This window comes from Vombatus ursinus, unplaced genomic scaffold (genome assembly GCF_900497805.2).
Source record: "Vombatus ursinus unplaced genomic scaffold, bare-nosed wombat genome assembly UNPS02010320.1, whole genome shotgun sequence".
In the NCBI taxonomy this organism is placed as follows: domain Eukaryota; kingdom Metazoa; phylum Chordata; class Mammalia; order Diprotodontia; family Vombatidae; genus Vombatus; species Vombatus ursinus.
Window position 1 is genome coordinate 614,309 of NW_020950098.1, and position 16,369 is coordinate 630,677.

At 37.8% G+C, this 16,369-nt stretch overlaps 1 long non-coding RNA gene across 1 annotated transcript; it reads left to right on the forward strand.

The window, feature by feature from the left end:
* Positions 1-1,208: 1,208 nt before the first annotated feature.
* LOC114037361 lies at positions 1,209-9,647 on the forward strand. Its single transcript, XR_003568434.1, has 3 exons — positions 1,209-1,305; positions 2,984-3,162; positions 9,609-9,647. It is a non-coding gene; the product is annotated as an uncharacterized LOC114037361 (long non-coding RNA).
* The last annotated feature ends 6,722 nt before the right edge of the window (positions 9,648-16,369 follow it).

Below are 16,369 nucleotides of genomic sequence, written 5' to 3' on the forward strand. Positions count from 1 at the left end.
CTTCCAGTTCAATCTGCCCAATCATTCCTCCTTCCTTAATGGGCGTCTCAAATGCTGTCTGCTCCTTGAAACCTTCCCTAATTCCCTGAGCTCAAAGTAATCTCTCTCTTCTCTGAACTACTTTGTACTTCTATTAAGGCATGTTCTGTATCATACCATAATTATTAATGTACACACTCCATGAAGCAAGGAATCGTGTCTTATTTTCTCGTATCCTCAGAGGCTGGTACTTCTAAACTGGCAATAATATGTATTTGTATCAACTCTAGAAGTTGAGTAGGCACTTTATAAATGTTTGTTGAATAAACCTTACTGTCAGAAATTATAGTGATGTAGCCATACAGGAAAAAAAAAATAATATTCTCTTCCTTTTCTTCTGGAAGGATGCCCCCCAAAATCCACTATGGAGCTGGTGAGAAATCCCTACTGTTGGTCTCTAATGCCTCTGCCACCCTGACCCTTAATTAGTCATGGAGGGATTCCATTGTTCCAATGGAGTTGGAGTCCCAACAATAGCTTTTGCATATAGTTCTTTCAGTCAATTGTAGTTGATTGACAAATATTTGTCAAGTACCTACTATATTCCAGGTACCCTTGCAAGGCTCCGGGGATACAAATACCAAGCATGAAACAATCTCTACTCAAAAGGAGCTTACATTTTAATGGAGAAGACAAGTCCATGTATAAGCATACACAGAATAAATATGAAGTGAATAAATTCAAAGTAATAGAAAGCAGGTAAATACTGGGTGATTTGGGACGGAGGGTACAACCAGCTGAAGCAGGAGCACTGCCAGCTTCTCTAGGTTTCAGTCATTGTCCAGCAGCACTCTGGAGTTATATTGTCCAGGCCTGATCTGAGTGATAACCTCATTTACTATAATCCTGTTTGTCTACGAAAAAGGTGCAATTTATTTTGCAGTTTATTGCCAGGTTAGGTATTGGAACTCTATCACTTCTCCTCTTGGGCTGCTAAAAAAGACAGTCACATTTCTATTGATACATACTGAGCTGGTCCATCAGCTGCTGTTGTCCCCCAGCATTCCACAGCTATGCTATGTATGTTAGGCAACAGTGCTTAAAGTTGCACTTTAAAACGTCAGTACTTTTCTGAGATGAACTTCTCCTTATTTCTTGCACAATCTCTAGAAACATTCTTTTGCCTCAAAACAAACCTCAAGTTTTCTTATAACACTCATTAACTCAGCTCCTCAAACACATCCAGAATGGACATTTTGATCACAGTCCAAGGACACCTTTACATCTGGCTTAATTTGTGATAACTGGACTAATCTTTACAGAATGGTAGGAAACAAAGTTTATTTGGGGGGGGGGAAGGGGAGGGGAGCAAAATGTTTCCCAATATGTTTTCCAGTAGTCAGCGAAGATAAAAATTCCAAAGATAACCCAAATTCCATTATATCTTTTGAAATAATAAGATATGAATAAGTAATTTTAAAGGAAAAATCCCAGCAGTTATGGAATTAGAGTAAATTTGTAGTCTTCACACTTCTTATTTGGTAGGAGCTTTATTATAATCAAGATATTTTGTAAGAGTACTTAAACTGGAAGAACTAAGAGGATAGTCCATAATCTATATGTTTCACATAAATCCTACAGTCTTTTTAGTTTACTCAGAAATTTTTAAAATTTTTGAAGAATATTTTCATTTGTCTGTGATCTTATCAATGTGGGTATTCCCTGCAAGGGTGCAGGTCTCAACCTATCCATGTCCTTCCATACTCTACAGCTTTTGTCCGCTGAACTTTCCTTTTAGATTTCTAGGTATGACATGAATACCAGTTAAGTACATGGGCTTTCCATTAGACATTGCTAATTCTCATCAAGAACTTCTTTTATGGTCATACGTTTTTCTGATGTAATCCTTTACATCCTTTTTCCTATAAGTTCCTCAATAGGAATGTATAATGTTGCCTACTCATTACTACTATCTGCCACCCTTCAACTTCATTTCTTTAGAAACTGGCATTCCATGACTTGCAACTATGTAGAATCACTGAAAGAATATTAGTGCGAAAAAGATAAGCCTTTGTTTCAAGAAGAAATTTTAAGTCATTAAAAGAACAGTGAAGTTTCCTAAAGACAATCAGTTCTGCTCCCCTCCTCTTGTTCAGCTTTGGGTCCACCTCATTATTCATTTGCAATGCCTGTCCAAAATATTTGTACTGGTGATGAGCTCTGTGAGTTGTCCACCCCACTGAATGTCATAGTCAGCACAATAGGCATTTTTCACTCCCTTGCTTTTTCCTATGTAGATAGGTAAGCCAAATTATTTTTGAGTGATTATGAAGGATAAAGCTAAAATTAGCATGAAACGGTATTAACATACAATGACAGAGTATAAAAAGGGGTTATATTGACTTGAGCTATTTTATTCACTCAAAACTAGAGTACCTTTCCAATCAGGCAAATTTGAATTTGCTTTATCTAAGGACCTGTAGAAATGGAGGGGTACTAGAAGAATGTGTTCAGTTATTTACGTCTCATTTGCTATTTAATAAATACTCCCATACCAAAAAAATCATAATACATGAAAAAATGCTCCAAATCACTACTAATTAGAGAAATTCAAGTTAAAGAATCTCTGAGGTTCCCACTTCATACCTATGAAATTGACAAAGATGACAAAATGGGAAAATGACAAATGCTGGAGAGACTAGGAGGGAAAAAGGCATATTTAATGCATTGTTGGTAGGGCTATAAATTGGTCCAGCTATTTTGGAAAGCAATTTGGAAACCATGTTCTAAAGTCACTAACGTGTGCATGCCATTTGACCCAAAAATACTATTACTGAACATATACCCCAAAATGATAAAGAGGACAAGGACCCATATAATGCAAAACATTTATGAGCTTTTTTCATCTTACCCCAAAACTGGAAATTAAGAGTGGGGGAGGTATCCACCTATTGGGGAATGGCAAACATAGTATATGAGTAAGTGGAATACTATTGTGCCATAGGAAAACGATGGAATAGATACTTTCAGAGGAAACTAGGAAGACCTCTATATGATGCAGAGTGAAGTGAGCAGAACCAGGAGAACAATTTATACAATGACAACATTACAGAGAAAAAAGCTTTGTAACATTTGAGAACTCTGATCAATGCAATGACTTGACAAAGGACCAGAGGAAGGAAGGTAAAGTATATTACAAACCCTCTCTTGCCAGAGGCATGATGATGGACTTTAAATAAAGAATGATGAATATGTTTTGGATTTGACTGTTGTGGAAATTTGTTTTGCTTAGCTATGCAGATTTGTTAGGAGGGTTTTCTTTTTTTTTTTTTTTATTCAGTGCTGGTGAGGTGAGTGGGAGAGAGAAAATAAATGCCTGTTAGAAAAAATAATATTAAATTTATAAAAAGTAGCAAAAAAAATTTGAAAGCAAGTCAATGAAAGTACAGATTTCATTTTAATCATATACAGTAAATGCAATGGAAGAAAATGGTATTATTTCAATTATTTGTATTAGTGAACAGTCCTATGACAGATTTTTGATTAAGTCAATAGGACAGGTGGTTAAATATGAATTATCTAAATAGCCAGTATTTTTGCAGAACTAACTCAGCAATATTACACCCTTGAGTTCATATTTTATGAGCCAGAAAGTGTGTGAAAAGAGAGATGACTTTTAAAAAATTTTATTTTCTATTTAATACTTTCAAGAATTAAGCAAAGCCAAGCAATGTAGTTGTTTTTTAAAGACTGACACGGAAGAGATCAAAGAAATAGAGAAAATGCATTTTAAAGGCTTTATTAGTCACCTATTACTTGCTAACACCTGTCCTGTACTTTTGTCAGTCTAGACTCTTCACTCTCTCCAATATACATAGTTTCCACCGCTGTCACATGTATTGTTGAGGTCTAGTGGTGGTGGGAACCTCGAAATTCAAAGGCAGAATGTTAGAAAAATCTGAAACAAAAAAATCCACTACAGGAGTGTGTGGGAAAGCCTTTATTATACTTCCAGAGAGAAGCAGGCACACCACAGCCTAGTGGCACATGCGCACCAGTACACACGTAAAGTCAACTTTTAAATGGTTAGTAAAATCCATACTCCTCCCATTTGAGCTGGGATGGGACCAGCTCATTTGGATTACACTCTTCCTGAACCGCCCATCCCATGTTCCTCCTTGTCATGTTCATCGTTCCCGAATCATATGTACCATGTTCAAAAATGGCGGCTATCTCCGCCCTTGGGGTGAGTCAGTTAATATTCAATAAGCTTATTAAGCAAGTGCCCTGGAAGCTAAACCAGTTGCAACCTGTTGGGGTCAAGGATGAGGCAAAAGGTTTTTCTCCACTGCACTTGCTTAAGAAACTAGTTATTTTGCAGAATGTTTGGGGCACTTTCTGGTAGGTTGAGAGACTATTCACAAGATCTTGGAAGTCCCGTGTTCTGCTGTGGAAGCCTAACCTCTAAACCTTTCCCACACGAAGACGCAGGTACTGCCTCAGATGAATTTAACTCAAGCCTTCTTTTAGTCAGAGACAAAGTTTATTAAAACACTGGTTGAGGTGAGCAAGATTCCTAGTGAGTCTGTGCTATTGGCCAGATTTTAAGAATCTGAGCACTTTAATGGAGGCAAGATAGATCTATACTGAAGACAGTGGGAACAGAGAAGGGGTCAAGATGGAATTAAGGGTGGTAAGTGGCCAGGGAGATAGGGGAGTAACAGAAAATAAAGGGCTGACCTAGGTTAGAAGTAACAGAGAATTAGAGGTTTGGGCCTGGGCTCGGGTGAATGCCAGAGACTTGGCCATGCGGGAAAGTTTAAGGAAAGTTGTGAGGAGAGGGGTTTTCCCAGGGCCCATATCCTGTCAGGATGTTCTTGGCCAAATCATTTCCCTTTTCTGTGCCTCAATTTTCTCAAATGTAGAAGAGGGGCTAATACTGCATGACCTCTTATGGTCTCTTCCAGTTGTAATTCTACGATCCTATGACCTGGAATAACCTCTTCTTTTTTTATCTGTTGAAATCCTTCAAATCCTTTAAGTCTCTTCTTTAAAGTAAAAATATTTTAACCAAAAATTTCCAAATTAAAATGTAACCAATTCTTATATTTCCTTACTCCAAACAACCAGAAAGCTGAAATCACTAGTTTGGGGTTGGTTTGTTTTTTGGGACTGAAAATCAAGGCACTTGGGTTCTAGTCCCAACTCTGTTACTAACACTATGTAAACTTTGGGAAATTAATACCTTTACTGAGACCAAATGTCTTCATCTATAAATGAGGGAAGTGGACTAGATAATCTCTGAGGGACCTTCCAGGTAAAAATTTTGTAAATCTATGACAAGTGTCTCCAATTTTTAATAAAAAATATGAATGAATTTCACTTTTCTGTGAATGTCACAGGTTTATGTTTAAGTGGAACATCTTTTTCTCCAATGACGCTGGGTTAATGAGGTGTCACTATATTTTTTTTTAAAAAACCTTCCAATTTATGTCTTCTGTCCCATGTCATATCTAGAAAATTTAATGATGAGAACAAAGTGTGGGATGAGAACAAGGATAGATTTTTGGATCATGCTTCTTCTCAAACCTAGCCTGAGAGATTAAAAGAAAATTAGATATGTCCATCCTTGCTCCTCTAATCTGCTTGGGATGTGACTTTTGATATTTGGGTCATATGTCCATTTGAAGTTTACCTTGTATATGGTGTGAGATGTTGACCTAATGCCAAATTTCTGCCATACTACTTTCCAGTTTTCTTAGTTTTTTTTGAACAATGAGTCTTTACCCTACTAGTTGGGGTCTTTGGGATTATGGAATATTATGCTTCTATATTAATTTTCTTCTGTATGTTGTTTCTTCTGTATGTTAACCTGTTCCACTGGTCAAACTCTCTATTTTTTAACAAGTACCAGTTTCAATGATTATTGCTTTGTAATGTAGTTTGAGATCTGGTGCTTTTAGACTACCTTCCTTCCCATTTTTTTCATTATTTCTCTTGGAATTCTTGATCTTTTCTTCCTCCAGATGAATTTTGTTATTATTTTTTTCTAGAAGCATGAAGGCATCCTTTGGTAGTTTGGCTGGTATAATACTAAATAAGAAAATTAGTTTAAGTAATATTGTTGTTTTTATTATATTGGCATGGCTCTCCTCATTCTCTCCCTTTTCTGTCACAGCTCAATCCTACTTTCTTTTTCTCCTTTTGTCAATTGTCCCTGTGCTGCCAATTCTTTCCACTTCAACTCTTGATGTCCCTACTCCTTCTTCTCCATTGTCAAATCCTTGAACTTTCTCCTCAATTATGGGATTGCTTTTTGTTTATACAAATTCCTTAGGATGTGACCAATTCCCTCACCCAACAGAAACAGTAATACCTAATTTGAAATGCCTTTGATTGATTCAAGGAGGTTTACAAGTAATTTTCACACTTAGTTCTGACTAATTAATCAAGAAATATTCCTAACCAAGGTAATTGCATTTAAGTGAGGGTAGGGGTAATCAATGGATCCCCATCCTTACACAACTATGGATTGGTAAGAATTGATAGCCAAACAAAAGGTACAAAAGGATCATCTAAGTAAAAATGGAAAATTTTATTAAACAAAATTAAAAAGTTTTGGCATAAACAAATCAAAATAGTTAAGATTAGAAAGGAAACAGATTGTTTTGACTTTTTTTTCTTCTCTAAAAAATACTGTTATATGAAATGGCTCTTAGGGAGGTGGAGGAGGAGGAATACATGGGATATTATGGTGATGTAAGAAACAGAAAATATCAATAAAAACTTATTTTAAAAAGAAAAAAGGGGAAACAAATAATTGGGGGGAGGGAATCCTTAAGACAAGTTTTTCTGAAAAAGGTCTGATATCCTAGATATATAAGAAACTGATTCAAATATATGAGAACAAGAGCCATTCCCCAATAATTGAATGGTCAAAGGCTCAAAATAGGCAGTTAGAAAAGAAGGAAATCTAAGCTATCAATAGCCCTATGAAAAATTACCCAAATAACTAAAAATAAAAATGCAAATTAAAATTACTTCGAGGTTTCATATCATGTCAGTCAGATTGTTAAAGAAAGCAGAAAGTAAAAATGACACTTGTTAGAGGGGCTATGCGAGGATAGGTACACTAATGCACTGCTGAACAAACTCTTGCTCTATTCATTCTGGAAAGCAATTTGGAACTACTCAAAAAGTCATTAAACTGTATACTCTTTGATCCATTAGTAGCACTACTAGGCCCATATTCTAAAGAGATCAAAGAAAGAGGAAAAGGATCCACATATACAACAATATTTATACCAGCTCTTTTTTATAGCAAAGAACTAAAAACTAAGGGGGTGGCCATGACTAAACAAATGGTGGTATAGAATATAATGGAATACAATTGTTCTATGATAAATGATGAAATGACAAATTCACAGAAACCTGAGAAGATTTGTATGAATTGATGGAGCATGAAGTAAGCAAAACTAGGAAAATGAATTACACAGTAACAGGAGAGGTGTGCTGGGCTCTCTAGTGCTGATTGTTAAAAATTTTTCCCTGTGAAAATCTACACCTCTGAAATTGGTGCTAAACATCAGGGCTTGACTTATTGTTATTTTAGGAGGACATCAGAATGGTGATAAAGCATCTACCACCTAACAGAAGTGGTAGACTCCATGTACATAATAAGTCAAATATTTTTGGACTTGGCCAATGTGGAGATCTGTTTGTTTTTTTCTAGCGGGGTGAGTGATATAGAGAATTGAGGAGAATAGAGAAGCTTGCAATAGGGTCACCAAAGAAAAAAAAGAAAAGGTCACTAAATCATTTTTTTAATGTATAGAAGAGAATAGAAGGAAGGCCAGAAGGAAACTCAGGCACAACAGCTATGAAAGTGACATGTTGAGTTTGTAATATCCTTGAAAGCAAAAGCAAGTTGTAGATAGAAGTTTGTAATTTCATATACAATCTTCTTTTCCTATTTACTTTGTATATGAAATGCTCGTTTTGTTGATGTTTGTTAAGTTCAGAATTTTTTAATAACAAAAAAAAAAAGTGGATCTAGGTATAGTGACTACAGAAGACCTAAAGAATCACAGAAGGGGAAAAGGGAGGGGAAAAATAGAAGAAAAAGAGAATCAGAGAAAAGTGGGAGGGAGAAGTAAATTAGAAATAGAAGGAGGGAATGAAAGAGTTGGGACAAGAACTGCCTCAGGAATCTTGGTTGTCTAACCGTTACATGTCGTCCAATGTTTTGGTTCAAAGTTTTGGTAGCTCCTGCTTCTCCCATCATCAGGACTATAAATGGAACAACTAACAAAATTATAAGTTGTAGACTTTCCTGAGCCCGGGAAGACAAGCTGACTTTAAAAAAAAAAAAAAAAAAAAGAATTTTTTTTTCTCAATTATACATAAAACAATTTTTAATATTCATTTTTATAATTTTTGAGTTCCAAGTCCCTTCCCTCTATCCCCTCCCCATTCCTTGAGAAGGCAAGCACTTTGGTATAGATTATACATGCAGAGTTATGCAAAACATATTTCCATATTAACCATGTTGCAAAAGAGAACACAGATCAAAAACAACAAGAAAAATAAAGAAAGTTTAAAAAGTATGCTTCGATCTGCATTCAGATTCCATCAGTTCTTTCTCCAGAGGTAGATAGAAGCTGACATTTTTTAAAGGGGAAACCAGAATGTTGTAATATGCTAGAACTTAAGATTTTTTATTTAGATAAAATGTTTTATATTTGATTTTCAAGTTTTAAACATGCATTCCTAAATTAGCTCTCTATAATGTTTCTTAGTTACTGATAGCTATATTGATAATGAAGATATCAGTTCCTGCTAAAATATTACATTGAAAATTTTCAAATTTCAATGTAACCTAAAAATCCAACAAGCAATCTTTCCATACTAAACATTAATAAACTGCATTTTAGGGTTGATTTTTTTTTTTACCTGTAAGAACAAATCTGATTGATTATCCAGCTATGAAAGGATTTCACTGATTTAAAATCTAATTTTAAACATCTCTGAGAAAATAAGAATTGAATTGAGTTTTCTCAATGGCTCCACCTATGGGCAAAATGATGATAAATGTATTTGAGAAATTGGAAGGAGGTTTATCAATCAATCAATCAACAAACATTTATTAAGCACCTACTATGCCAGGCATTGTGATGTAAGGCTAATGTTTTAACTGGCCAAGAAAGGAGTGTTGCATCGAAAACTTAATTACTTCAAAGGGTACTGAGAGAGTTAAATGAAAAACAGGTTTTGGGGGGTGGATTGGTTCTGTTCTGAGAGCCTAAAAAGGAGAAAGAGAAGGGAAGGTAAAAAGAGAAATATGCTAACAAAGAAAGGAGGAAGAAGGAGAAGGGGAACTTGCTATTTCTCATAACTGGGCTGTGTGAGAAGAGTATACAAACATGTCGTAGGAAGCATCTGGTCTTGCCCATAAAGCACTATGTAAATGCAGGCTACTTGTGATTTTCAGCACTCCACTCTATTTTAGTTGTGACTCCTATGTTTGTCGTTCAGTCATTTTTCAGTCACGTCCAACTCTTCATGACCCCATTTGGGGTTTTCTTGGCAAAAGTACTGGAGTGATTTGCCATCTCCTTCTCATTTTATAGATGAGGAAGCTGAGGCGTATGCCAAGGGCCACACAGTTAATAAGTGTCCAAGGCCAGATTGGAACTCAGATCTTCCAGACCTGGCGCTGTATCTACTGTGCCACCTACCAGCCCCCAACAACAACAAACAACAACAACAGCAGTTGTAAATCTAAACTGGTAAAGCTGTATATATATTTCTTAGTACTGATGATATAAAATTAATTACATTCTTATATTGTGAAACTTGGTAACACCAACATAGTTAAAAAATGACTTCTCTTATAATTCGGATTCTGTTAATTTATTAAACTCAGTTGTTAAAGACCTGTCTAAAAATTGCAAAAAAAAAAAAAGTATATAAACATGGAGGAAAGGGTGGGGGAGTGGGAATCAGATGAAACTCTTATCAAAAAGAGGAGAACTGAGTGTACACAGCTTGTTGTAGAAATACGTTAGACTTAATATGGAAACAATTGAGGATGAGGGCACAGTTAGGAGGGAAGGTAATTCTGGGGAGAGAACAGCTGTAAGCAAAACTACTTACTGATTCTTAAATAAGGATTGGGAGTAAGGAAAAAAAGAAAAGGAAAATTAGAATCTAAGAGGATGCCTTAGATCAGATCTAAACAATTAGAAAATGGCAGAACAAATTTTGGTATACTAATATAATGTAATTTTATTGCCCCATCAGAAATAAAGATGATTTCAGAGAATCTCCATAGTAGAAAGTGAAGCAAACAGAACCAGGAGAACAATTTAGACAAGTATAACATTGTAAAGAAAAACAACTTTGAAAAACTTAGCAACTCTGATCAAAGCAAAGACCAATTATATCTCCCCTGTGTTATCCACCTCCTGATAGAGGTGATTGACACGAGGTACAGAAACATACATTTTCTAGACATAACCATTGTGTGGCTTTATTGTGCTTGGTTATGCTTGTTACAAAGAATTTTTCTCCCCTTTGTTTTCAAGGTTCACTGGGGAGAAGAGGGTGAGTAAGAGTGATGCCAAAGTGAAGACAGCCTTGAAAACTTTTTTTTAATGCACAGAAGAAAACAGAAGGGAGTTCAGAAGAAGCACAAATGGGACAATTTTGAAAGTAAAGTGTAGAATTTATATATATATAGATAGATAGATATAGATATAGATAGATATAGATATAGATATAGATATAGATATAGATATAGATATAGACATAGATATAGATAGATATATATATAAACGCGGCCTGCCTTTAAAAAAAAATGACTTGGATCCAAGGAAACACAAGACTACCAATAATCTGGTTTAATAGAGTTTATTCACTTTTCTTCTAGTGAATATATTTATTTACAAGTTATTTTAATGTTTAATTATTTCACTTAATCACTTATTTATATATGTGTATATCTGTATGTATGCATATCTCCATAATACACATGGGAAATCACCTTATTTCCTAATACTTTCATGGGAATTACACCACCCAAAATGCAATTTTACCCCAGAATGGAGATGATGATTGACGATCTGAAATATTGAGTGTTAGGAACAAGACCATTTATCTTGGCAGTAAGGTACAGTCTATGGGTAGCAATAAATGTGGCCTGGAAAGCATCTGGTCTAGTCTGTGAGGCAACGGTCTCTCCCCTTTAAGTCCCAGGAGAAGTGATACTGTGAGCCCCTTGGAAGCCCCCAGGATAGCTTCCTCTCATGTTTCTTTCTATAGGGCTTTCCTGATTCCCTTGCCCCAGTATATTATTCGAGGCCTGTTCAGTTCATTCAGGGAGTAGCAAACTGGACTCAAAATGACCTGTTTTTACATCAGGCTTTTACATCAGTTGACATAATCAATATATGATCAATGACCAAGATTAATTGTGGCAATGTGCTAATATATTGATGCCATCACTCCAAAGCAATGACACAGATATTTAGGAAGCAACCTGCAACAAACACTTCTGGTTACCAGGCAACTGATAAACATCCTTTAACATACATGTTAGATCACCCTATTATACACAACATATGGTTACAGTGACTCAGACAAGTTACACGAATACATTTTTCACTTACTAGGATGCTTGGGGTGTACTTACCTGCTATAGATTCAATATGAAGTCACTCGTGTCAACAGTGCTCCTATGACAGGCAGGAATCATAAGTATTATAGTCCTCATTTTACAGATAAATAAACTGAGTCTCAGTGGAATTAAGTGACTTCCCATAGTCGGAAGTAAATGTCAGAAGTAGGATTCAAATCCAAGTCTCTTCTGATTCTAAGTTCAAAGCACATTCTACTACATCATCCTGCCTCTCTGTAAGAGATTTAACTGGGTTGCTCAATTACTCTTAATTTCTCTCCCATTTCTATATGTAGCGTGCAAAATATTAATTTGCCTTTGTTTATTTTGTGTAATCATTCTTAAGGTTTTTCACAAGTGTATGTGTTGTGACAGTCTCCACCTCCCCATACCCCCAGCATCTAAGTTCCATAAAGAATCATCTATTTCTTTTCAGTCTTCTTCACTGCACTTAGTATAGTATCTGTGGCTACAGTATTGTCTCAATAAATGTCAAGCTATGAATGAGGGGATATAACGATGGCAACCAATACCAATGAATTAAGTCATTTGGATTTGTTAAATTGAATTCAACCTGAGGTCCACAAAGTTCTATGGAGCCCTGCCAATCAGGCTCAAGGTCAAATAAATGTAACACTGTTACATTTATTTAACTCTCTTAGGTTTAGTCACAAATATACAAACTCAGTCCTTCCCCTACCCCCACCCCAGCATGTGGGAGACATAATCCCCCTCCCCTCTCCAGGGAGGGGAAGGAGATTAGGGCCATAGTTTAGCTCAGTTCCCATAGAGCACAGTCCCAGCTCCAAGTCCAAAACCCTCCTCAGGCTTGAATCACAGGCACCCAGGCTTCTTAGGGCTGGCTTAGCTGTACCACCCTGCCTGTGATCCTGGCACCATGGTTGGAGCTACCAGTCAGTGGGGATTGCCTCCAGCCCCTAAAACTGAGGAAAGCGACAACACAGAACAGAAACAAATACCCCTAGGCCCACTTCTCAGAGGCAGGGGAAGGAAAAGTCCTTCCCCTCGCATGGGTTCAGTTCATGGCGTCCTTTCTGTAGATGAAGTGGGATCTTCACTGCAGATAGGAGAACAGCAGAAAGAGTGATGGGCTCAGTCTGGTCAGTTTTAAAAATGCAGGTAGCCCACTTCTAGGCTGGTATCCCAAAGAGATCATAAAAATGGGAAAAGACCTACATGTACAAAAATATTTATAGCAGCTCTTTTTGTGGTGGCCAAGAATTGGAAATGGAAGAGGTGCCCATCAATTGGGGAATGCCCTGAACAAGTTGTAGTATATGAATGTAATGGAATACTATTGTGCTATAAGAAATGATGAGCAGGTGGACTTCAGAAAAACCTGGAAAGACTTACGCTGAGTGAAGTGAGCAGAACCAGGAGAAAATTGTACACAGTAACAGTAACATTGTGCAATGACTAACTTTGACAGACTCAGCTCTTCTCAGCAATGCAAGGACCTAAGACAACTCCAAAAGACTCATTATGGAAAATGCTTGTGTGGTTTGTCCTTCATTCTCTAGGATCTTTTTTTGATCATGGATTTCAGACAGTCCAACAATTTTTAAGTTATCTCTCCTGGATCTATTTTCCAGGTCAGTTGTTTTTCTAATGAGATATTTCACATTGTCTTCTATTTTTTCATTCTTTTGGTTTTGTTTTACAATGTCTTGATTTCTCATAAAGTCACTAGCTTCCAATTGCTCCATTCTAATTTTTAAGGAAGTATTTCTTCAGTGAGTTTTTGGACTTCCTTTTCCATTTGGCCAATTCTGCTTTTGAAGACATTCTTCTCCTCATTGACTTTTTGAACCTCTTTTGCCATTTGGGTTAGGCTATTTTTTTTTCTTTCTTTCTTTCTTTTTTTTTGTTAGGCAATGGGGTTCAGTGACTTGCCCAGGGTCACACAACTAGTAAATGTTATGTGTCTCAGGCCGGATTTGATCTCAGGTCCTCCTGATTCCAGGGCCAATGCTCTATCCACTGCGCCACCTAGCTGCCCCTAGGCTATTTTTTAAGGTGTTATTTTCTTCAGTATTTTCGGGGTGTCTCCTTTAGCAAGCTGTTTACTAGTTTTTTGTGATTTTCTTGCATCACTCTCATTTCTCTTCCCAGTTTTTCCTCTACTTCTCTTACTTGCTTCTCAAAATTCTTTTTGAGCTCTTCCATGGCCTGGGACTGGTTCATATTTATCTTGGAGGCTTTGGATGTAGGAGCTTTGACTCTGTTGTATTCTTCTGGCTGTATGTTTTGATCTTCTTTGTCACCAAAGAAAGATTCTATGGTCTGACTTTTTTGTGAAGTTTGCTCATGATCCCAGCCAATTACGTGAGTTATAAACTCTTTGTTAAGGTAGGGGTCTGCTTCCAATGTGGAGAATGTACTGTCCCAAGCTTTGGGGGTTTTGTGCAGCTGTTTTCAGAGATGTTTCTAGGGACCTGTAAGTTTTCAGTTCTCCCACGGTGGTATGATCAAGGGTGAGATGTTTACTCCTTTCCTGGCCTTTGCTCTGGTCTATGAGTGACCACAAGCACTCTTTTCTGCCTTGGAACTGGGAGGAGGATTCCCTCTTCATCGCCACTACAAGCTCCACCATGCCAGCACTCCTCCTCACCCCAGGATCGCTGCCCAGAACTGTGACCCAGATCCAAGCACAAGCAAAGCAAGAGAATCCTGCCTCAGCACCAGCAAAGAGATTCCTGCAATCCCCCTCTTATCAGCCACTCGATTACCCCTCAGTCTGTGGGCCGGAAGCTCCAGAAGCAGTCGCCGCCCAGGGGCTGCAGCCGGGGCTGGTGTCCTTCATTCTCCAAGAGGACCATGACATCACGGAGATGATGACATGACTTGCAATTGACTTTGATTTGAGTGAGGGAGGGCTGTGCAAGGTCACCAGCCTCACTTTCTCCTCTAGAGTCATCTGGGTCCAGTGGCCAGGTATCAATCAGGATGACTGGAGATGGCTCAGGATGCAGTGGGAGACCTTGGGCCGTTTTAAGCTAAGGTCTTTCCAGGTTCTCACTTTGAGTGAGGCAATGCTCACTGAGTGAATAGGCCTCTTTAAGAAGTGAGTCAAGAAATGGCCCCTTTAATAAAAAAAAAATCAAACTGGGAAGGGAAGACCCTCAGGGTTGCTGGCCAAAAGAGAAACAGTTACTATTTACATTCACTCTGAGCCAGGAGGGCCCAAAAAAATAACCATTAAGTGGTGCTTGGGCCAGGACCTATTGTTGTCCAATCCATGGGATCCAGAGTGAATTGGGTCTAAAGCTTGGTCTTTGAAAAAGAAATCTAGCTAGTAAACCTCAAGTTAACTAGGTAGCTTTCGGGCCATCATAATTTACCTCCCTATCATCCACATCCAGAAAAAGAACTACAGAGTCTGAACGCAGATTGAAGTATACTATTTGCGCTTTTTTTTTTTTGTTATTGTTGTTTCATTTTGTTTCTTCTTTCTCATGGTTCCTCCCATTGGTTCTAATTCTTCTTTACATCATGACCAATGTGAAAATGTTTAATATGAATTTATATGTAGAGCCTCTATCAGATTGCACACCGTCTTGGTAGGGGGAAGGGACAGGAGGGGGAGAAAATTTAGAAGTCAAAATCTTCTGGAAGTGAATGTTGAAAACTAAAAATAAATAAATTAAAATTTTTAAAAATGCAGGCAGCCAATCAAAGAAGGCTAACCCCCACTGAAGTGGTAGGGACCCTGGAGGCCCCCGACTAGACAATCAAGACATGCTTTAAATACCCCTGGAGGAGCCTCCATGTCAGATGAACTGACCTTAAGCAGAATGCTACATTACGTAAGTATTACAGTAACACCAAGCATGTGCTGAGGACTCTCGTGAAGAAAACTTGGAAGAAAGTCAACCTCTCCAAGAGAAAAGGGTTGGGCTTTGGCACTTACCTACTTGTGAGACCTTGGACTAGTGACTGATCAGTTCACCTGAAAGAAACAGCATGGCCCATTAGAGGGTACTGGGTTTATCATCAGAGGACCTGGGTTAAAACCCTCCCCCTGCCACTTAGGGTCCCTGTGACCTTTGGAGCCTCAGTTTCCTCCTCTGTAAAATGAGGGGAATGGACTAAGTGACCTCTAATGTATCTTTCAGCTCTGAATCGGATTCTTTGAGAATATCAGACTAGGCGAAGTTTTTAAATGTGACAAAGGCCGTTCCAGTCTCTTTGCTTCAGAGGAAGCCACCTGTGGAGGCCTGGAGGCCTTTTGTCACAACCTAGCAGCTCGGCAGGCTTTCCATCCATCCATCATTAACTACCCATTTCTTTGCTTTTTCTCTCTTAATCACACGTGACCTCCAGGCCGCAGGCTCCCCACCCCTGCTTCCTCTCCCAAACCCTTTTCACAGCTCATGACTTACTTCACTGAAAATATCAGCTCATTTCAACTGTGCTTCCCCAATTCTACTCCTTTATACCTCAAAACTTTTCATAATCTTTTCAGAAACCCATTTTCTTCTGCCATCTGTCTCAATGGAAGAGGGGAGGGGCGGGAAGATGCATTTCTATAGTGTCTTCTCTTTGCCAAGGGCTTTACAAATATTATCTCACAATAACCCTGTGAGGTAAGTGCTGTTATTATTCCTATTTTATAGTTCAGGAAACCGAGGGAGACAGGATCAAGTGACTTGCCCAGGGTCATAAGAATCTGAGGTCAAATCTGAACTCAGT